Consider the following 25,047-nt stretch of genomic DNA (forward strand, 5'->3'; position numbering starts at 1 on the left):
AAAGTGACAAAAAGCTCAGAGAGCAGTTCTTTTATTTAAACTGACTGTAGAGAATTGAATGAGGTAGTGAGCAGACCAATGCTGCACAAAGTGTCTGGTGCAGGTCAGATTTTATTAGTGGGAGGGGGGAGTGGAAGGAATTGGAGAGGAGGGATCTGATGGGGGCAAAAAGAGGGGAGGGGTTTCAGAGTTCAGTGGTGACTGAAGCAAAAAAAGGGAGGGGAGGCAAGGTCAGGAGGGAGTTCACCTTCCTGACAGCCTGATGAATGGCCTTAGACAGGCAAAAGAACCTCTTCAACATCATAGGCTATTTCAAAAGTACAAATGTAAACATAAGTGTACAGTATGTAGGATAATGATTAAAAAGGACTGTATATGATTCACAGTTATACTTTTTCTAGTGTCTGACCAAAAAAAAAAAAAATTTCTTACAACTTAATATAGAAATGGAAAAGAAAATGTAATATGGGCACAAAGGATAAAATAAAAATTAGTAAGTCCATTGTCAGGATTACTAACTCTTGTGTTGCCCTCTATCTATAATGCTTTCCAATTGAAGGTTCATGAGATACCTTTGAGCTATTTCAGAGAACTTGTTTGTCATTGGTTGATGTACAGTACAGACCAAAAGTTTGGACACACCTTCTAATTCAAAGAGTTTTCTTTATTTTCATGACTTTGAAAATTGTAGAGTCACACTGAAGGCATCAAGGGCTATTTGACCAAGAAGGAGAGTGATGGGGTGCTGTGCCAGATGATCTGGCCTCCACAGTCACCGGACCTGAACCCAATCGAGATGGTTTAGGGGTGAGCTGGACCGCATCTTTCAGGGAACTCCTTCAAGACTGTTGGAAGACCATTTCAGGTGACTACCTCTTGAAGCTCATCAAGAGAATGCCAAGAGTGTGCAAAGCAGTAATCAAAGCAAAAGGAGGCTACTTTGAAGAACCTAGAATATGACATATTTTCAGTTGTTTCACACTTTTTTGTTATGTATATAATTCCATATATAATTCCACATGTGTTAATTCATAGTTTTGATGCCTTCAGTGTGAATCTACAATTTTCATAGTCATGAAAATAAAGAAAACTCTTTGAATGAGAAGGTGTGTCCAAACTTTTGGTCTGTACTGTATATTCATGGGAAGTCATGGCCTAGTGGAAAGAGCGTTTGACTCCTAACCCTAAGGTTGTGGGTTTGAGTCTCATTGAGTCAATACCATGACTGAGGTGCCCTTGAGCAAGGCCCCAACCTCCAACTGGTCCTCGGGTGCGCAGCACAAATGGCTGCCGACAGCTCCAGGTGTGTGTGTGTTCACTGCTGTGTGTGTGTGCACATTTGTTGGGCTAAATGCAGAGCACAAATTCTGAGTATGGGTATGAATGTACTAAGAAGTGACGTAAGCCGGTCGACAGCGATGTTATTTGTGCACAGCGTTCAACAACGTTAACAAAGAAGAATAATGTTAACAACAGTAGGATGGAGGACGTCGTGATTGGAGCTATGTTTTTGTTATGTCTTGCAGGTTTCACAATAATGGACATGGAATGTTGATGTATACGTAAAGTGATTGAAAGAATGGAAAGGAGGTTTAGGAATATCCTTCGACAACTGGCAGTGCTACATTTGCTACAAGTGCCTGACACAATGTTTACAGTATGTTACACAGCATTTTAAATCTTGGCGGGTGACGGCGTTTATTAAACGCATCTGGCCAATCAATGTATACTTACATAACAGAACCAGTTGAGCTGGTTGGACCCTGCTTCGGAGTAGGAGCTAATTTGGTTCTCAAAAAGGCAGTCCGGTACTAAAATTGCACCTAGTTCCTGCAGTGCGATAATGTCCAACAGTTGGTAGTTCCACAATTAGTTCTGGTACTATGAAAAGGTTCCCGCGGTGCGAAAGGCTCTATTGTGTGCTGACTAAGCTCAAACTTTGTAGACTTGAGTGAACAATATTGAATGATAGTGCTTTCTAAATGACCACGTGGTGTAATCACTGAGAAATGTAGGGATTTTTGTGTAGAGTTTTGTAGTAACAGTTTACCAAATCTGACTCATGTGTCAAAGCAGGGAAATAGTGTTTATAGTTTAGGCAAATGGGTGTGCTTTAAAAAAAAAATGGCATTATGGTTTCAAATTTTAGTTCAAAAGTCTGGTTATAGTGTTTTAGCAACTGCGAAAAACTCAATAGGAATGCTCATAAGCAAATAATTAATAGTGAGAATGGGTCCCAAGTGTTACCATAAAAAACTAACCCCCGGTTTCACAGACAAGTCTTAAACCTAGTCCTAGACTAAAATGTAAATCTGAGCTGTTTCGTCTGAAAGAAACTTGCATTGACTGATCTTAAAATATATCAGTGCCTTTATTTTGTGTCAAGATGCACACCAGTAATGTTTTTTGTCTAAGGCACATTTGTAAAAATTGCTTTAATGTCTTAATTGAACTATGATCTAATCCTGGCTTAGTCTAAGCCCCGTCTGTGAAACCAGGCCTATAACATTACAGCAGCTAAAAACAAGCCCTAACCCTATAGTAAGTGCATATTGTTAATTAATATTTACTCAGAATTATTAAATTAACATTACTCTTAATTATATAACTACACTGTAACGAGGACATTTTAAAATAATGTGTAAGTGGAAATTAGAAAATTATTTTAAGTCCGTCAAGTGGCATGATTAATTAAGCTGGTAATTAAATAATTAAATTATTACAAATTCTAAATTGGGTTGCTAAATTGATAACTTTAAAAATATATATTCATACAGACTCTTTATATATTAAATATTGTAGAGGGGTTAAAGAATAATAATCCTTTATATGTAGTTCATTTGACTACTGTGTACTTACATCAGAAATAATGAATTGTTTGGTACAATGTGCTTATTGTGTTCATGCAGTACTTCAAATAACTTTTGCTGCTATTAAGATGGGATAAAAACAATTGTAAAGGTTAGGGACAGATTTGGTGCTATGTTTAGGGTAAAGGGGTGTTTAGGATAGGGGTCAACAGTTTAATTATAGATACAACTACAGAAATTAATTACAGAAGTAATTGCAGGAAGGTATTTTTAAATATGATTACAATATAAAAACATACAGGTAGTATATGTACACAATATGTGCATTGTAGCATTGTAAATACAGTAATTAAAGACATTTAAAGTGGGTTCAAATATTTTAACTATTTCAGAGAGATACTGGTATTAGTAAAATCAATATATAAATTTCCTGATAAATTAGGCTGCATGCCTTAATCCTGTATCTTATTCTCTTTAATCTATTTTCTCTCTGCTTTGCATTGGCTGGTGACCTGTGGCATCAGATGGCTTACTATTGATTGGTCTATGTTTGGCTCGCTGTGATCTCTTTAGGTTTTGAGATATTTGTCCCCTTTTTAACTGACACAAGATAACTTTGATGTTTTCTAATGTTCTTTCCTAATGGCAAAGGTGGAATGTGTGATGACGGATCAGTTTTTAAGAGGGCAGAGTGGCTGGAACAAATGAAGGTGTGTGAAAAGATTAAATGAACACGCAAAAAACACAGTTAAAAACACAGTGTTTGACAGTCTTTGATTCACCTTCCTATAAAACTGCTAGTATATAGATTAGGGGATTTTAAAGTCTAAATTCAAAGGCTCAAATCAGATTTTTCAGCAGTTTCAAAGGTCTGGATTGGAACAATTGGTTATTACAAAACGTATTTTTAATAAAAATACATAACATGGATAACAAATAAGCATTTTTTTTTTACAAGCTAAAGCAGCCTTTGCATTCAAAATACATCAATAACAAGTGCAAAAGTGACAAAACAATTAATTTAAGTGTTAGCAATAGTGGTCGGCCGACAAGGGTTTTTCTCTGGCAGATTCAGATATTTAGTTGTCATCAGGGCAACCGATGGCTGATATATGATGCTGATTTTTTTTGGCTGATATGTTTGGCTGATATGTTTGGCCCTTTATCTCATAATAGTGAGTTTGAGTAAATGGGCACAAGACAGTAATATTAGTAGTAATAGTCTAATTCATAGTCAAGTCAAGTCAAGTCACCTTTATTTATATAGCGCTTTATACAAAACCAATTGTATCAAAGCAACTGAACAACATTAATTAGGAAAACAGTGTGTCAATTATGCAAAATGACAGTTAAGGCAGTTCATCATTGAATTCAGTGATGTCAGCATTCATCTCAGTTCAGTTTAAATAATATCTGTGCAATCATTTGCAATCAAGTCAATGATATTGCTGCAAATGAAGTAAAAATACATGGCTCAAACTTAAGCACCTTCTCAAAACAACTTGGAAGCATACTTTTTGTTTGTTTGTTGACAGACACCAGGGGTTGTATTCCAGAAAGCACGGTTAACCATCAGCTAAACCCTGAACTTTTGGTTGATTATCCCCAAACCTTGCTTACTCAAGGTATGTGGTTCCAAAAACACATCTGGGAGTAAGTTCTTTCAACACAGAGTAAGTTCCTGATTAAGACTCAAGACATTCTCAACAGAGCGATGAATTGATGAGTCATTATGGAAATAGACGCTAAGAAAAAGCGCTCCATGCTGTTTCTTTCTTCTTCTTTTGTTCAATGGTTGTTTACATGCTTAGTGCATATCACCACCTAATTTATAGGTGTGTTTCTGTTTAATCTTTAATCCTTGAGAATATGAATTATATTGTTTGTTTGATGCTAATTATATTAAGTCATATCAGATATATATTTTTATTTAGAATTTAGACATAGAAAGTGGAATGCCATGTGTGGGATGATAATATAAAATGTAATAAATAAATATGTATAATATAATATATGAAAAATTACCTCATCATGTTGTTTTATAATTTCTACAGATAACTGTTATATATGCCACTAAATTAAATAATAACTATATTAGAATAATGTATTACTTTATTTATTACCTATGTTAGCAATTCATCATTAACAAATATATACTGTAATAGGCTATATTACATATTGTAATATTATATAATGTTGTGCGCATCTGAAACTGAAGTTATGCGGTCGCTTATCCTCAAATATACTTACATATGTCACAATCTGCTTTTTGGAATACTTTTGAAGGGGGTTATTTGAATAATTTCAGTTGTTTTTTACATATGTAAGCATATTTTATGTAAAATACAGTACAGACCAAAAGTTTGGACACACCTTCTCATTCAAAGAGTTTTCTTTATTTTCATGACTATGAAAATTGTAGATTCACACTGAAGGCATCAAAACTATGAATTAACACATGTGGAATTATATATGGAATTATATACATAACAAAAAAGTGTGAAACAACTGAAAATATGTCATATTCTAGGTTCTTCAAAGTAGCCACATTTTGCTTTGATTACTGCTTTGCACACTCTTGGCATTCTCTTGATGAGCTTCAAGAGGTAGTCACCTGAAATGGTCTTCCAACAGTCTTGAAGGAGTTCCCCGAAAGATGCGGTCCAGCTCACCCCTAAACCATCTCGATTGGGTTCAGGTCCGGTGACTGTGGAGGCCAGGTCATCTGGCACAGCACCCCATCACTCTCCTTCTTGGTCAAATAGCCCTTGATGCCTTCAGTGTGACTCTACAATTTTCATAGTCATGAAAATAAAGAAAACTCTTTGAATGAGAAGGTGTGACCAAACTTTTGTTCTGTACTGTATATATATATATATATATATATATATATATACATATATATATATATAGTCGGTTCCATATATATTTGGACACAGGCACAATATTTATTATTTTAACTGCTGACCAACACATTGTCAAGTTACAGTTATATAATGAATATGGAATTGAGAGCTCTTTAATATGTACCTCCCCCCCTTTTCAACTGACCTTAAGTTATTGTACAATTGACTCATGGACAGGCATGGGATGTTCCTTGATTATTTCTATATTAATTTAGCAGATAAAAGGTCAGGAGTTTGCATTTGGAAGCAGTTGCTGTGAACCCACATCATACGGTCAAAGGATCTCTCCATACAATTTAAACAGACAATTGCTAGGCTTCAGAAACAAAACAAATCCATCAGAGATATAGCGGCAACATTAACAGTGGCCAAATCAACAGTTTGGTATATTCTCAGAATAAAAGAATGCACTGGTGAGCTCAGCAACATAACAATGCCTGGACATCCACGGAGAACAACAGTGGTGGATGATCGGAGGATCCCCGTCATGGTAAAGAAAAACCTTTTCACAACATCCAGTCTAGTGAAGAACACTCTCCAGGAGGCAGGTGTGTCACTATCAAAGTCTACAATCAAAAGAAGACTTCACAAGAGAAAATACAGAGGGTTCACCGTGTAACACTAATGAGCTGATGGTATTTCAGCCATCTGTTCCATATTAATGAATCCTGACTCTCTAACACATTCTGCACTCAAAGACCAGAACGTGAGTAAACAAGGACCTTCGTTTTACAACATCTTCCAACATAATTCACCATTTGGGGCGCCGCGATGTCGGCAACATCCTGGGGTGGGTGACAGTTATTACACCTATTGAGACTGTACAGGGATACCCGCACGAGCCTAAAAGAAGAAACGAAACACCCACATTCCTAAACACACACACAAACTTTTCTTTATGCTCTTTATGTAAGTCCTTAATAATATGCATTTTGAATAGGTTTGTGTGTTGCATAAAATGGTTAATCCTGTTATGCGAGGATTTTAAATTGCTGACTTGTAAATTGGAAATGTTTCTCCTAATTTTAATGTTCTCAAATAGAATCATGAGTTGTAACCCTACCCCCCTGACCAGGTTGTAAAACTTTATGACCTAACTGACAGAACAGCAAAGCCAGATCACCTTACCTTTTTAAAACATATTTCTAAACATATTGACTGTGTTGCCTTTTTGGTGCATTAGATGTTTTCTATAATCAAATTAGAGTATAATGTTTATCGTGTGTTAATCAAACTTTAAATGTGTGTAATTCTGCATATGAATGTAACCTCGTGTTTCTATCAGTTATATATGTTATTTTTGGTATCTGTTTAATCGTCATGCTTTGATGGACTCACTTATATAAAGGAAATTCATGAAAAATTTATTAATCTGGAATTACGAATTTGCTAGAATATCACGGCTGAAATCTGATAAGCCATAACTTATTAGAGTGGGTGGTTCCCCAGAGACAAAGGAACGTTTTTGCAGCTTCAGATCGCGGACGTTCATTGGTTGTTCACGCAGAGGCGTGAACCAGTCAAGCCATAAGAACTGAAACCAGGAAGTTCCTCCCTGTTCTTGCTCTTCTTCGCTCTCTTGTCCCTGTCTGGTCCCTCTCAGCACGGCGGCTGAGAGAACAGCCTTTCTCATGGCTCCTTCGGGAGCTTTCATCTCCGTTGTTTTCATTTCTTTTACTTACTAAGTTCCTCTCTACATGAGGATGATGAATTCTGAATCATTACATTTGTTGGACCTTTCAAATACCGCGCGATTCCGCAGCAGCCCCGGAAGACACGAAAGAACACCCCCTAGCTACAAAGGACCACGCACACACACACGCTGATCTGGCGAGTCACAAAGAGACCACATGCAAGGATCATTCTCTATGGAGATTTAAATGCTGCTTAAAGTTTGTCTATTACCTTTTAAAGGTGATTTGATTCGTTGTTGTCTTTCAAGGGTTACTGTCTGTGAGTTTGCATAACTGAGCGCGTAATTCTGTGCTCGTGCCTAATTCTCTCACCTCTCTCTCTCAACCTCTCTCACTCATTCTCTCTCTCTCTCTCCCTCATTTGGATTCCGTTATGTCTTGTACAAATTTTACTGTCTGTATTGTTGTACGAGTATTTACTCTGTGTGATTTGTAGTTTGATGTATTATTAGTTCAATTATTAAAAACCAATATATATTCATGATTGCCTCTGTCTAAAACGCTCACATCACGAGTCAATGAAATGTCTGATCTTCAGCTACAAGCTCTTTACTTTTTAGTAACCAAAATTTCATAATGATAGGATAATGTTTTCATGGCCAGAGAATATTTTTCCTTGAATTATAAGAAGTGATAACTTTATTGAAAGTTGATAAGTTAATCTTACAGCCGTTTGCTGGACAAACCACTGTTTGATTTGCGGTAATTTACAGTAAGAGAAATCACTATAATTGATATGAAGAATGGAATATTGACATATTAATGAGTAAATTACAGTGCATTGTAATGAGTTATTGATATATACAATTGACCTATTTTTCATCTTCAATAATTTTAATGTAACTGTCATATGAGATATATATATATATATTAATCATATTCCTGATTAATTATTAAAATTCCCTATATATCATTTGAGTTAATTATAATGTACAACAGTGTGGCTACATTTAATGGTGGAGTATGTGGGCATTTCAAACTTTGTTTTGTGAGCAATCCAGTTCAATCTGTGTATATGGTTATTAATAATTTCTGCACGCGCGCTATGAAATTATGTACTTGTAATTAAAAGACGAAGAAATCTCTTTTATTAGTTGCAATATGTAAATCTGAACATTAGCGATGTTCCTCTGATTCAGTTAAAAAGGCCTTGTTCATTAAATATCGTTATTGAATTCGTGGTGAACCACAGTGATATTCAAAAATAAATGATAAAAACTCCTGGTCTAAAATTGGCTTAGCTACCCGATTGTAAACCTAAAACATTTAAATCATAAGTGCTATTTTAATAAATGTTTATGTGAGTCAACAGATGAAAAATTCCTGTTGTTCACATTTGTGTTTAGTGCAGTGAAAAGAATCCTTCCTAACGCTTTTGTGCAGTATCACCAAATCAGCGCTGACAGCGCACAGAGTTTAAATCACATTGAAGTCGGCTGTAATTCCGCTTACTAAACACCAGAGGGCGTCATTTGTTTAGAAGTTCAATATAACACCCTGCCTTCTGATGTCAGCCTGCATGAGTGCAATTACGCCATCTCGTGACCGTTTCAGATAATGCGCTCACTGCTAAATCCCTATTCCCTTGTGATTTATTGAATTAGATGTCTAAATTCTCAATAATTATTTGCATTTACAGCTTTGCTCGTGCGAATATTATTTCAGGTTGGACAATTTTCCCTTCCTTTGACTGTTTACATTTACTTTGAGTTTGGTTCAAACATGATTTGAATTAAAATGTAATTGTTTAATAGTGGAAATCTAGATGTTTCAGGTCAACCACTGATTGACCCACTTAGAAGGAAGTAAGCCATCTAGTGGCAGTCTCCTGTTAAATCGACTCACAGCTCTCAGCTCTCTTTGCAATTCTGTTTTGAATTGCATATTTCTATTTTTACCCCTTTTGATTAATTTCAAAATTATTAATGATACCTTACTGTTATCATTGGTTATTAGAGGATATTATTCTAATCTTCATTTTAATTCTTCTTACATGCTTATTTTAAATTTAGATTTAAACCAGTTTTGAATTTTTAATTTAAATTAAGTTTTCTGCTCACCAGGTTAAGCACAGAGTGGGAATATGCCCCCTTGTGGTGAAAACCAGCTACTTCTTCTCCCGTGTTTCATTCCTGTCTTTTGTTATTTTGATTTTTATTCTTTTTCTTATCTCTTTTGGCTTAGGTTATTTTGATAATTACCATCATTATCATAATTCTTTTTGTTGTTGTTTTATCATTATTAGGTAAAGCTATTACCCCTCATTTCTACATATATATTTACTCAGTTGATGTTAAACAAACCAAACCTTAATTAACTTTAAGTTTCCTTTGTTCATCCTTTGTGTATTTGATTGTAGAACTCCCTTGGTGATTGGACAGTCATCTCAGGTTTCCAGTGAGCAAGGGGCCGACCAGCGTTACCAACACTGGCTGTGAGCGAAACTCGGTTCCTCTTATCTCTGTCCGTTGCGGCACGCAGTGGACACATCAGCAATTTGGCACTCCAAAGGTAGTCAATCTGTCCAGCCGACACACGCAATGCAATCTCTGGGACCACTACCTAATCCGAGGCCTAAAACGGGGACCACTCTCTTTTAAGAGAGGGTTCTAGGGAACAGCCCAATTTTGCAGTGCTGTCTGGCGGTTGACATCTTGGTGTTGCCAGGTTGTGTTAAAAGTCACAAGCTGTTTGAGAGGGCGCAAGGCCAGAGTAACAGAGGGCCGGGGACACTGCGGTTGAGTGTTTGGGGAGCGCCGGAGAGGCCCCTAAGAACTGCGGTCTTCTACAGTACTTCAAATATGCCGTGGAGAAACACAGAAAGTGACCGAATTCAAGAACATTGTTGCGGCATCTCTCAAGCAATGAATAAACACCACTAACTTGGAGAATGCAGTGAAAACTCCTCTTCTCGCGTCCGCCCTAGACCCTTGGCACAAACATCTCAGGTTTCTCGATGAAAACATGAGAGAAGTAAGAAAAAAAAAAACTTTTTTAAACATTATCAGAACATTTTCCTTGATGCGAGTGGTGCGGATGCAGCCGCCGCACCAACGATGAAGAGGATGCAATGCCCATTCGTCGGAAAAGGCTGAGCCAGTTCTTCAGCGATGATTACAGAGTCCAGCCGAGACGAGTGGGAACAGTTCTTGCTGGAGCTATGTATTCCACCAGATAAGGATTCCATTCAGTGGTGAAACGAAAACACGAAGCGCTTCACAAAACTTATTCGCTTAGCACACCGTCATTTGTGAGTCCCACCAACGTCTGTGCCGTCAGAGCATGTTTCCTCCGTGGTCGGCCTTATTGTTAACAGACTAAGGAGCCGACTTTCCCCCGATCATGTTTACATGCCCGTATTTCTTAACAAGAACATGCAAAACAATAGAAAAAAAAAACAAAAAAAGATTTTGCGGACAGTTTAAAAGTTTCAAAGTTAAGTGTAGGCTGCGTTCTACAATAGCCTAATTGCTGCAGGCTGCTTTACGTTTTTTCTTTGTTCACTTTTTTTTTTTGCTTTTAATCTGTACTTTTGTTTGTTTGCACGCATTGTTAAAGGTTTTCAGCTACAAAACACGATGTGTAATGTTCAAGCTTATAGTGTGTAAGCTTGTTCAAAATGACAGAAAAAATAGATGTTGCTGAAAAATAACGTCTGTCTCATTAAACTTAATTTAAATAAACGAATATTCGAATATTCGTTTTTTTGTGAGCTCAAATATTCGAATGTGATATTTGCGGAAAACACCCATCCCTACTTTCTAGGTTTCCTACTCAGATAGCCCCACTCACCTGTTGGCCCTATCTTAAAATCTAGCAGTAGGCTAGTCATCCAGTCCAGCAGTCCACGGGGGCCACCTCTCGACATGGTTGAAAGCAGTGACGACCCCCTTCCTGCCCAAGGACGCCAGTAACCTGCAGCACCCAGAGCAACTAGACACCGAGCTAGATGAACTGATGGCACACGATCCAACCCAAAGCGAGTACTACAAAGAACTCGCCAGGATCCTCGGAAGCCTAGTTAACATTCTTGTCGCCCAGGCACGGCTCAGTGAACGGAGCAACATTGACCTTGAACAGCAAGCAGCAATGCTTAAGCTTCAAGTGGAGGAGGCCTGGAAGGACCAGGTCCGAACCCAGAGTCGCCTTGATCAGCTACTCCTCGAGACCCAGAACCAGCATCAAAGAGAACAGCTGGAGAGAGAAGCCAGAAAAGAACTCAACAAAAAACTCCAGCAAGGTGACGCTCTCCTAAAAAGAGCAGAGACTGAACTGAAAGAAAGAGACTCTAAAACCTGGGCCTGCAAAACACACTTGCAAGCGGCCCGAGCTAACATCAACGAGCTTACTCTGCAGAGAGACGAGCTCCAAGATGAACTTGACACTGTTCACGCAGAACTGAAACAGGTTCACAGATTACAGAGTGGCTGGATCGGAGAAACACACACCACAGGGTTTCTCCCGGCCCGCCACTCCAACCCTTTCAGCCAAGAACCAAGAGCTGAAAAAGTGGGTGTAAGCCCACAAGAAATCAAGAAATCACCAGCCAGCTTACAAGAACACCTGTCAACAACGGAGGGGGGAGAACCCTTCCAGAGAACGCATGCCACTTATCCCTGCACGGCTCACAGAGAACTTGACAAGCCAGCCAGAAGCATCCCAACGTTCAATCCAGATCCTTGATGACATGATGTTCACGCTTATTTACAAGACATTGACTTTCACTTGCACACTGTCACCAACATGACAGCTGTGAACACATTGTACCTGTTAAAAATCACGTCCAGCCGTGATTTGCATAGATTTCTGGATCGTCAACCAGAGACTGTCAAAACGGACTACCAGCAACTGCTACAAACTTTGATTCTTGAATTCTCTGATCCAGACTCAGACCATGGGCTCCTTATTGCTATGGACCTCAAACAGGGCCGACTTGAAAACCCACAGACTTGCTATAGTCAGCTACGAAAAGGCTACTTCGGAGCATGCACCGAACCAGGTATGGAACAGGATGTCGACTTAAAAACTCTGTTCCTCCGAAACCTACATGCCAGTTGGAGTTTTCATCTCAGAGTCCCAGCGTGTCCGCGTAACATGACTACACAAGAGTTACGGAACTTAGCCCACAAAGCTTGCACCAAGCAAAAGACTATTTATGAAAAGACTGTGAAAAACCCCATAATCTCTGTCTCTGAGCACTGTTTGGAGTTAACCCTAGAGGGCGCCCCACAACACCACAGTCACAGACCTTTTTACAGGGAGTCAATACCGTTCCAAGCCAGCAGAGGGCAACACAATCGTGATGGTGCTTGTCCAAAGCACCAGAGTGAGCACTCTGAAAGATTCTGGGACCGGCGACCCAAAAAGAGGCGATCCCCACCGTCCAGGACACAAAGCCCCGACAGCCGGCAGTGGAACCACTCTCGACATGACACTGGTAAGCTCAATCCTGAGCCCACATCAGAAAAACACAGCGCAGCCACGTCTGAGACAGCAGAGATCCTGAGGGTGCTGAAAGAGCTTCTTTACTTAAAAACTCGCAAGGAAGACAAGAAAGGCAAACCAAACATCTTATGTCTAAGCATAAGAAATGAAACCAACACCCTGTCTAACTGCCATCTGTATGAGCCAAGCACCCAGAACACTGCTCGTCATCCACAGACCACAGAGCTAACTGTCACATCACAAGGTGACAGCATCACCCAAGCTCCCCAGCTGACAGCTGCACACCCTGAACGAGACAGCACAGGTCCTCACACCAGGTACTACAAACCCAAGGTACCAGAAAATGCTGCTTTGACTACCTGCCTTCGCAGCGAGCTACATGAGACCGGTCCTAACCACCCATCGATCGTCACACCTGCCCTGATGCCAGCATTCCTGGGCAGCCTTGTCGAAAAGGGGGTGGGCCGAAAAGGAGCGAGCATGGAAGACCTGATCGACACAGGATCAGACCTTACGGTGATCTCATCTCACCTTTTCAAAAGACTCCAATTTGAAGCTAAGAGACAAGATCGAACTCTTACACCTCAAACTTGTGAACTGAATGAACAGTCGTACAGCCAGAAGGACATCCGGTTTGAACAGGTTGCTTCCATTCACCTGACAATCGGTCCGATGAGTCTAGTACATCCTATTTATGTCTCACCAATGAACACTCGTACATTTCTCATCGGCAAATACCTGCTAGACCACTTTGACCCTTTACTGAACTTCAAACAGCTAAAAGTCTTTGCTCAAGTGTGAGAACCTTTTTTCCCTCCAGCCACACAGGTTGCCAGAGCCAGACTGTCAGGTCACAGAGGTCACGGGAACTCCCACAGAGCCAGACTGCCAGGTCACAGAGGTCACGGGAACCCCAGCATCCAGCCATGGGTACACAGCCCCAACGACAGACCAAAGCTCAAGCTCAAGTTCAAGCCTCTGCACCTAAGTCAACGAACAGGGTACGGTGGTACCAGCTTACACCAAAGGGGTCGCTGTTCAGCTCAACATGCAATGTGGTCAAACCTTAAACCACACACTGGGTTTCTTCCAATCCTCACCTGAATGTGTGGAACTCGGACTCACATTTGAAGCCACACCCCTTATTGAAGTGTCATCTTGTATAGTCTACAACCTGTGCAACAACTGCATGCCATCTGACATCAACATTCCCAAGGCCTACCGGCTGGGATGGCTAGTGAGCCATGACTTTAATGACTTTGAACTTGTACTACCTGTCATTGAGCCCATTCCACCTGCACTGATACCCGAAAGTACAAACAACACATTGTTCACTGCACCCTTCAAATCCGTCGCCAACACATCTGTTATGTCAGTGAGCAGAGACCAGGTGTGCAGAATGGATCTGACAGATGACCAACATCTAGCAGTATACACAGTCTCCCACCAGAACGTCAGTGAGACTGATGAAGCTGCTACACCTCTCAATACCAAACTGACTGATGACACACCGAGGAGCCTTACACAGGTTTTCAATCTCAAGTGCAGCAAATTCTACAAGACGCTCATGCACTTCAGAGCGATACAGATCGCCAAAGACTCAGATAAGTTCTTTATAAGCTCAAAGAATCCTGGGCCAAAGACTTTTTAGACTGTGGTCTTACCAACCTACACACGGTGCGCATACCTACGCACCCTGATGCTCATCACCTCACACGAACCAGTGCAGGAGATCATTGAATCTATGCTGGAGAAAGGTGTCATCCATCCATGCAACAGCACCTACTCAGCCCTCATCTGGCCCGCCCTCAAAACTAACTGCAAGTGGCGACCCACCAGTGACTACAGGAAACTGAATCAACAGGTGCCGCTGTCACGATGGCACAAGACCCAGCTGGAACAAGAAATGCCCTGAACCAGAGGAGCCACAATCTTCCCTACACTTGATGTGGTGTTTGGATTCTGGACCATTCCGGTGTACCCGGAAAACCAACACAAGCTGGCATTCACATTTGGCAACCGACAGTTCACCTTCAACAGGTGTCAGTTCAACTATGCCGACTCACCAGCTGAATTCAACATCTGTTTGAACAAAGCCTGTACAGACTCTAACTATGCTAGACTCAGTTTCGTGTACCATCTTCCAAACAGGAAACAGGATGGTTTCAAAACTGCAAACAACAAGCCAGTCAAACACCAACACCTGTTCCAGCAATGTGATAACATCACAAAAACACACCATGTGACTGTGTACTGGAAGAAGGTAAAAGGACACTCGAAGCTACCAGGTCTAGACAAGGACTTAAAAGATCAAACTGACACCCTTGCCAAAACTGGCACACTAAACAACAGGCTGTGGTCACTCCCAACCCACCCACCCACATTCAAGATTGAAGTGATTACACACAGCATAAGAACTTTACTAGCTAAACTGCCTACCTCAGAAACACTAACGCTGGCTACGTTGTCTACAAAGACCAACATAGCGGACATGCAGGCTTCTAAAACCTCCATAATGACTTTGTTTAACCACCTCTTAGACCCCTCCATCCACCCTGGCAACCAGTCTACAGTCACTGACAACCAACGCCCCAGACCACTGCATGATACAAAGGACATGCTGCATACACAGAACAAAATTGTGGGTTGTGGGCCCCCTCCGTTGCCAGGGCTTGTAATGCCACGGAGCAAAAGGGGGAAAATGCCAATATATTTCCATGACGCATCATGTGCTGCACAATGAAGCACCAGAGCCACTGACAAGACACTGAAGCAAGCGTTATGCGAGCTGCAAGATGTGGCAAAACATGGGCCAGGGCGAGCTAAACCCAGTTGCCGCCCACGAAGCAAAGAGACTGCCCTATCCAACCAAAGACAACCCTCGCTTGTTTCTTCCTCCCCTTTCTCTCTCTCTCTCTCTCTCCCCTGTTATCTGTACCAGGATGCTGCTGTGGTTTGCCATGCTGTGCTGTCAGCCAAAGAGAGGACAGCTGCCACCGAGAGAACCATTGAGACTCCTGATCACCGACGACAGAGCACACTATCCCAGCACCGTAACCCAATACAGCTGGACAGGTGTCCGATAGAGAGAGGACTCCCACACTCACACTGAGGTCGATGTCAAACATATGTTCAGCCAACATGAGAAAGTGACTGTTACACAAATGGAGTTAGGTGGACACCACCAATCGAAACAGTTCCCGGGAGCTTTGCTCAGAGCCGCTGCTGCTGCCAGAACTCTGTTTAACATTGGTATGTCCAGTGTCAATGCAGCGAAACAGACCATGAACGCCATGAAACCGCTGTTTACTGTCTTCCATAATGACTTTGCCCAGACTCAGCTGGTTACAGCAATAACGACACACCTACTGTGGGAGGATAGCTCCTCCAATGACAGCCTAACCACGGTTAAAACCCCACCGTACATGATACCCTTAAGCCTTGTGCTAACTGTGCTGGCTTAAGCCATCACCATGCCAGCTGACCTGCTACAAATACACCTGGCCAACTCTCTGGATAGCGCCATCCTACTGCATGTCAATCCCAAACAGAGAGAAGTGGATGTGCTCCTGAACCAACCCATCAGCGAGTCAAGCCAAGTCTACAGACTTAAAGACATTGTCAATGTCAGGTTGTGGAAAAGCAACACCCACACCAAGACACACATTCCAGATGTGGTGGCCAACCACAATAGCGACACACAGCTATACCTGGCCCCAAACCTGCACATGTGTACTTTGACCAAAGACATTCATTATCTCTGCCTTAGCAAACCCTTCCTCAGACACAACGCTGAAGGAATCTGCGGGTTGCAACCCCTGGTCAGCGACACACGCTGCCCTGACGAAGCCAAGCCTCGTACACAAGTCACAGAAACGCAAGCAGAGATTGTAGGTGACAGATGGCTCGTCAACACTCCTGTGCGCACAGCTACACTGACCTACGACCAGCATGACACTGCCACCCGTGTCAACCTGCTTGACCAGAGCATGTGGATTCAAGTACCGAAAGGTGCCACCCAACCCATTGACATTACTCCCGTCGACACAGCCCTCCAAGCACTGTCTCGACAGCCCGTTCTGAACCCGTCATCTGTGGTCCGAGCCTGGACTGCTGCCGACACTGCATGGTGCATCTCCACTGTCATCGGTCACACCCTGACCCTTGGCATGACCTTCATCCTATACAGGAGACTCAACGAGATGCGAACCTCTACAGCCATCCTCACGACAACCGTGGCTGGAGGTCTCCGATGGAATCCCTGGAAAGGGGGTGCCAAGTCAAAGACACCACCGAACCTCATCAAGCTGAATCCTCAGCTCCAGGAACCACCTGCCATCATGATCCACCTGCTACACGACCATCATGATTCACCTGTCATCTGCCCATCGTGATGATTGCCGTCCGATGATGTCCACACAGGGACTTCATCCGACGGAAAGGGGGGGATACTAATGAGCTGATGGTATTTCAGCCATCTGTTCCATATTAATGAATCCTGACTCTCTAACACATTCTGCACTCAAAGACCAGAACGTGAGTAAACAGGACCTTCGTTTTACAACATCTTCCAACATAATTCACCATTTGGGGCGCCGCGATGTAGGTAACATCCTGGCGTGGGTGACAGTTATTACATCTATAGAGACGAGCCTCAAAGAAGAAACGAAACACCCACATTACTAAACACACACACAAACTTTTCTTTACGCTCTTTATGTAAGTCCTTAATAATATGTATTTTGAATAGGTTTGTGTGTTGCATAAAATGGTTAATCCTGTTATGCGAGGATTGCTGACTTGTAAATTGGAAATGTTTCTCCTAATTTTAATGTTCTCAAATAGAATCATGAGTTGTAAGCATACCCCCCTGACCAGGTTGTAAAACTTTATGACCTAACTGACAGAACAGCAAAGCCAGATCACTGGTACCTTTTTAAAACGTATTTCTAAACATATTGACTGTGTTGCCTTTTTGGTGCATTAGATGTTTTCTATAATCAAATTGGAGTATAATGTTTATCATGTGTTAATCAAACTTTATATGTGTGTAATTCTGCATCTGAATGTAACGTCTTGTTTCTATCAGTTATATATGTTATTTTTGGTATCTGTTTAATCGTCATACTTTGACGGACTCACTTATATAAAGGAAATTAATGAAAAATTTATTAATCTGGAATTACGAACTTGCTAGAATATCACTGCTGAAATCTGATAAGCCATAACCTATTAGACTGGGTGGTTCCCCAGAGACAAAGGAACGTTTTTCCCGCTTCAGATCGCAGACGTTCATTGGTTGTTCACGCAAACAGAGGCGTGAACCAGTCAAGCCATAAGAACTGAAACCAGGAAGTTCCTCCCTGTTCTTGCTCTTCTTCGCTCTCTTGTCCCTGTCTGGTCCCTCTCAGCACGGCGGCTGAGAGAACAGCCTTTCTCATGGCTCCTTCGGGAGCTTTCATCTCCGTTGTTTTCATTTCTTTTACTTACTAAGTTCCTCTCTACATGAGGAAGATGAATTCTGAATCATTACGTTTGTTGGACCTTTCAAATACCGCGCGATTCCGCAGCAGCCCCGGAAGACACGAAAGAACACCCCCTAGCTACAAAGGACCACGCACACACGCATGCTGGTCTGGCGAGTCACAAAGAGACCACATGCAAGGATCATTCTCTATGGAGATTTAAATGCTGCTTAAAGTTTGTCTATTACCTTTTCAAGATGATTTGATTCGTTGTTGTCTTTCAAGGGTTACTGTCTGTGAGTTTGCATAACTGAGCGCGTAATTCTGTGATTGCGCCTAATTCTCTCACCTCTCTCTCTCATCCTCTCTCACTCATTCTCTCTCTCTCTCTCTCTCCCTCATTTGGATTACGTTATGTCTTGTACAAAGTTTACTGTCTGTATTGTCGTACGAGTATTTACTCTGTGTGATTTGTATTTTAATGTATTATTAGTTCAATTATTAAAAACCAATATATATTCATGATTGCCTCTGTCTAAAACGCTCACATCACGAGTCAATGAAATGTCTGATCTTTAGCTAAAAGCTCTTTACTTTTTAGTAACCAAAATTTCATAATGATAGGATAATGTTTTCATCGCCAGAGAATATTTTTCCTTGAATTATAAGAAGTGATAACTTTATTGAAAGTTGATAAGTTTATCTTACAGCCGTTTGCTGGACAAACCACTGTTTGATTTGCGGTAATTTACAGTAAGAGATATCACTATAATTGATATGAAGAATGGAATATTGACATATTAATGAGTAAATTACAATGCCTTGTAATGAGTTATTGATATATACAATTGACCTATTTTTCATCTTCAATAATTTTAATGTAACTGTCATATGAGATATATATATATTAATCATATTACTGATTAATTATTAAAATTCCCTATATATCATTTGAGTTAATTATAATGTACAACCAGAGGTGTCAAGTAACGAAGTACAAATACTTTGTTACATTACTTAAGTATAAATTTTGGATATCTATACTTTACTTGAGTAATTATTTTTCAGCCGACTTTTTACTTCTACTCCTTACATTTTCACGCAAGTATCTGTACTTTCTACTCCTTACATTTTAAAAATAGGTTCTCTACCGCTATTTCATTTCGGCTTGTTTTCATTTGTCATCATTAAAAAAAAACTTAAAAAAAAAAACTATCCAGATAAATCGCGCCATCCGGATGAAGTAAATTTGATTGTGGTTGGATGAGAAGTATAACCATATACCATTCCGACACCCTATTGGTTTGTACGCAATCCATCGCACCTGCACATGACACAAATCACATCACACTCCAGCAAGGACATAGCCAGTTTTTGGTTCGTTTGTCAAAAAATATATTTCTTAAAAAAGAAGGGTTGGGTATGGAACCGGTATCCGATTGCCTCAGAGTCAGTCCCCTTAAATTTCATATGAGACCGGCATCAGATCGGTCTCCTCTCCGTCTTTCAGCGCGCTCTTCAACCTGCAGACCCCGAGTGGAGCAGCACATGCGCACTTAACCCTTGTGCGTTGTTGGGGACGTTTTCGTCCACTAGGGGGTAAAGTTGAGTCTTATTTTGGCCACAACTTTCTCTGTGTTTGAGCTAATGGAATGATTTTTGGTGACAAATCTTATTTTGACCCATATTTTGGGAAAATGCTTTGAAATTTTTCAAAAACTCAATGGTACACTGTGGGCAAATTCACTACCCTTTCGGGATGTTCGTGGATGAAAACATCCACTAAATTAAACTGCTGTAAAAATGTATCAGATAAATATTTTTTTTTTATTTTTTTTTGCATAAATCTGTTAATCAACCTCAGTCCTGATCAAAACTACCAAATTTTTTAAAAAGTTAAAAGATTTTAACTTTTTAATTACCAAGTTCATAAATGATGTCACTGATTTGGGAAAAAAACACACAAAATTACATATTTTCAATATAAAAAGTGATTGTGGACTGGATTTTTTTTTACCTTTTATCACAGTCTTGGGCATGTCAAAGATTAGTAACAAGATGTTAGTTTTTGTGCAGCATTAGATTTACATTTTTTCTCCCTAATTTGCTGTTGGTGGCTGTTTTTGCCCCATTGACTTCCATTATAACGACATTTTTTTATTGCAAAGCCATGACACCATATAATCATGCATTCTAGATTGTTTGTGGTTTTCACTTTTGGGAAGAGGTAAAAAAATGTATTTTTACAGTTGATCACTAGGTGGGACCATTAACCCTTTAAATAGGCCTGTGCAAGAAAAGGCTTGGTTTCTGGCTTGTATATGGAGTTATATGGAGTATAACAGCAAATTATAGTGTTTGTGTGTGTGTGAGATTCTTGATTGTTGGTGGTTTTTCACTGTTGGGAAGAGGTAACATTTGTTATTTTTTACAGTTGATCACTAGGTGGGACCATTAACCCTTTAGATAGGCCTGTGCAAAAAAAGGCATAGTTTCTGTATGGAGTTATATGGAGTATAATAGCAAATTATAGTGTGTGTGTGATAGAGAGAGAGAGAGAGAGAGAGAGAGAGAGAGAGAGAGAGAGAGAGAGAGGGTGTGAGAGAGACCTTTGTGCACTTACAGTACCTTGATGTACAGTATTTGAAAAAAATCAAAATATGCACCTCATGCTCTCAGAACTACATGGAGTAAACAATAAAAGAAGAAGTGTGTTTATGCCCCTGATTCCTTTTGATGGTGAAAAGTACAGATGGCCTATAAGTGAAATGCTCCTCTTTTCTTGATGGTAAAGCCAGTTTAAAACCTTAAAATCCTGCAAAAAAATCTACTTCGCATCAAATTTATGAACATAATGTATTATGAACCAAAATGCAATACCAACTTCAAATAAGCTGCAGCTCGCTGGAGGGGTCACGCTACATAATCATTTCTAAAACTTTGGTTCAAGTCAAGCCCTTTATCGTGTTGCTTGCTGCTCTTCTCACCATTAAATATCCAGCATGATGGCATGCAAGTGTTTAAATCCACGTACTTTGCTTTTGTTTAGTCTATTCGCTTGTTAAGTCTGACGTCACGTAGCAGCGAGTCCGTGTCCAAACGCTCTATCAGTTACCACGAGAAAACAACAAAAGGTGCTAATATAAACTCACAATGTGATAGAATACTAGCAAAAAAGTTATAATATTAACCTTTAACTCCATAGCGAAGTACCAGATAGCCAGACAATGAAAAAATATCTAAAAATTATTTGTGTTTGGGACGCTGTGAGCACGGAGACTGTAGTGTATATCGTAAGTTTGAAAGGGAAAACCACAAACAATCAAAAATGCATGATTACATGGTGTCATGGCTTTGCAATCAAAAAATGTCGTTATAATGGAAGTCAATGGGGCAAAAACAGCCACCAACAGCAAATTAGGGAGAAAAAAATTAAATCTAATGTTGCACAAAAACTAAAAATGCATCAAAGCCAATGTTACTACTAATCTTTTACATGCCCAAGACTGTTATAAAAAGTAAAAAAAAATCCAGCCACAATTACTTTTATATTGAAAATAAGTCATTTTGTGTGTTTTTTTCCCCAAATCAGTGACATCATTTATGAACTTGGCAATTAAAGAGTTAAAATCTTGGATTTTTTTAAAAACATTTGGTAGTTTTGATCAGGACTGAGGTTGATTAACAAATTTATGCAAAAAAAATTTTTACAGCAGTTTAATTGAGTGGATGTTTTCATCCCGAACAACTCGAAAGGGTAGTGAATTTGAACAATCCACAAGGGTTAAACACAATCAGAAGACACAAGGTATGTTTTTATCGATAGATTGTTAGAATATCCGTGTCTGTGCAGTTCTTTGTCATAAATACAGTTTACAAAAGGTCACGAGGGAGCCGGTTTCCCATCTACTGTAACGTTTTCGCTCATCACACCACAGCTGTTTCCTCCAGTGAAAATCTAGCCCTTAACACATATGAACGAACACATACTTTAATTTAATTACACACAGACAGCACTCATTTTAACTAAATATCAGAGTGAGTGACAGAGATACAGCAGAAACATTATCTGTGGTTTTGTATTAAATAATGACCCAGATTGTGAAATACATTTATTAGCCTTAGATTAAGGGAAGCACAACTTGGGAAATAAGAGCATCCAAGGTGAAAGCTATGGATTTATTTTAAATATTTGTAATGTTCTTTAATATTATCCAGTTTTTTTAGTTTCTTTTTTTTTTTTAAGTATCGGTTAGGGCTGTCACTTTTAGTTTGAAAATCGATCGGACCAACCAAAAAAAGTTTCGAAAATGAAAATAGGGAATCGATTTTAACCAAATATGTACAATATTAATTTTAAAATAATTAAACAATTAAAAAATATAGATGTAACAAAACTCACAACCAAGCAGAAAAAGAAAATAAAGAATTCCCAAAGTGCAGTATGCGTTGCGAAAGCTAGACACAAAATACCAGCAATTTTACGTGCCTATAAGACCCAGTGATGTCGAAAGCGTCCTCTTATGCTGCGTTCACACCAAACGCAAATAGAGTGTCTGGCGCGAATAATTTCAATGATAAGTCAATGTAAAGACGTGTTTACGCGCGTATTATGGTCTCGCGGCGCGGTAGACGTGAATTCGCCTCATTCGCGCATCTAGTTACAGGAGATTCTGAGTTATGAAAAGGACCATTGCAAGCTGACAGCGACCGGCTTTTGTGGTGGAAAATTGCCATTAATACCCCCACCTTGCGCAGCTGTACCTGAGTGTCCCCATTTCCCTGCCTGCCTAGTGCCGCATAGCCGAAGTGTCGGTTACGTTCAATAAAAAAACACACATGGCCTGTTCTCAAGTCCATTTAAAGTTTCATTTGTTGAACAGTTGTTTGAAATGGATTTAATCATTATTTAAAATAATCTTGGAGATTTTTGAAATGCCTAAATCATAAATGCAGCCGGGTTGAAGCCTGCAGTGATGTTTTTCTTTTGTTATGGTAGCCATCCCCTCTACACTTATATTTTTTCGAGAATGTTGCAGAATGTAGCGAATACAGGAAGCTATCAATCAAGAAGGTATCAGGATTATGAGTTATTTTTCATTTTTAGTTTTTGATTAATCACTTGGATTAATCATTCATTTTGACAGCACTATAATGTTTATTGTAAATAGACAACCATACAAGGCTTATTGTTACTAAGCCTGCCCTGGGTACACCAATGTTCTTGTCCATCGCCCTCGCAGATTCCTGCAGCTAAGCTTGGATGTACATTTACATTCCATTAAAGGTTATTGATGACGTGCCTCTGAAGTTTGACTTTTTGCACCATAACAATACTTATAGGCAACTAGTCATCACATAGTGCTTTAATGTATCTGCATTAGTGCTGCAACGACGCGTCACACTGTTTACATCTCACGTAATGGCATACTGGCAATGGAGAAAGTTGCATTCTATCACAAAAACAGAGACCACTCTTATCAAAAGTATGGGAATACTTCAAACAGAGGCCAAATAAAATGGCCATTTGTTCCCTTTGAAAAACCGATATGGTGTACCACGGCAGCACAACTGCGATGCATGAGCACCTCAGAGAAAAACATCCTGGCGCTCTCCGGTGTTACGGGTTAACTGGTTACCGTGTGATCTGGTGACCAACTTCCTGGTTCAGGTCTCTGCTGCAGATGTGATGGAACGACCGCAGCAGATTCGGCGATTCTAAAAGTACAAACTGATGTGATATTATTAAATGTCTAATAAACGCATACTTGCTCATCGCATGATTCTGATATTCTTGTAAAGATTACAAGTTATTGGTATAATCACCAGTAGTGGCTGAAGTAAGGATAAAATAAAAAATAAAGTAAGTCTGTGTTGGCGCGGGTTTCGAAGACGCGCTAGGGGCCGGTCACATATCGTGCCTAAAAACGCATGGAAACTGCTAGTCGCGCTGCTTCCTCCTTCTTTCCAAAGCACTTGGGCAGTTGCGCCCCTGGGATGTCTGCCGTTGCTAATGAAGACGCGGACATTTCAGCAAAGGATAAATGGATTTGCAGCACAAAAAATCGCTTGCAGTAGCTCTGTTACTAAATTTATTTCAAAATGTTGCCAAAATATACAGCTATGATCAGCAGTTCCTTCATCTTAGCTGAGCTTTCAACGTTGTTACGGGAAAGGATGAAACTGATTGGTTAGTGCTTGCGGCAAAAGTTGAGATGTTTTTAACTCGATGCGGTGCGGACGCGCCTGTTTTCGCGTGTGCGTCGCGACTGCGTCGCTTCCATTATGAGTGCGCATACCTCACCCCTACATTGGAAATAACGAACTTGACTGCGCAAAAGACGCGATATGTGAACGGCCCTTTAAAAGACAGCGCGCCGTGAGACAAGTCACAGACCACCGAGCTACACCGAATCAGCTCCAGATCTCTGGAAACCATGCTAAACCATAGCAGAACCCTGACTACATTTTATGGTTTGTGATGCTAAAGAACATTTCATGACGTCTCAGACAACTGTAATTTTGTGGCTACTGTGGTTTAATTATAAGCGCTATCATAAACTCATATTTACCATAGTAAAATAATTTTCTTTGCCTCTTTATTTTTGTATACTGTAAAAACTTCAACCACATTGGTTGAAAATGAATAAAGGTTGAAATATTATATTAGAAGTTGTACTTATATTTTTTTGTAAAGTTATCCAAAGGATTCATTAGCTAATCAAAA

The sequence above is a fragment of the Carassius carassius genome, chromosome 3 (assembly GCF_963082965.1).
Source record: "Carassius carassius chromosome 3, fCarCar2.1, whole genome shotgun sequence".
Lineage (NCBI taxonomy): Eukaryota > Metazoa > Chordata > Actinopteri > Cypriniformes > Cyprinidae > Carassius > Carassius carassius.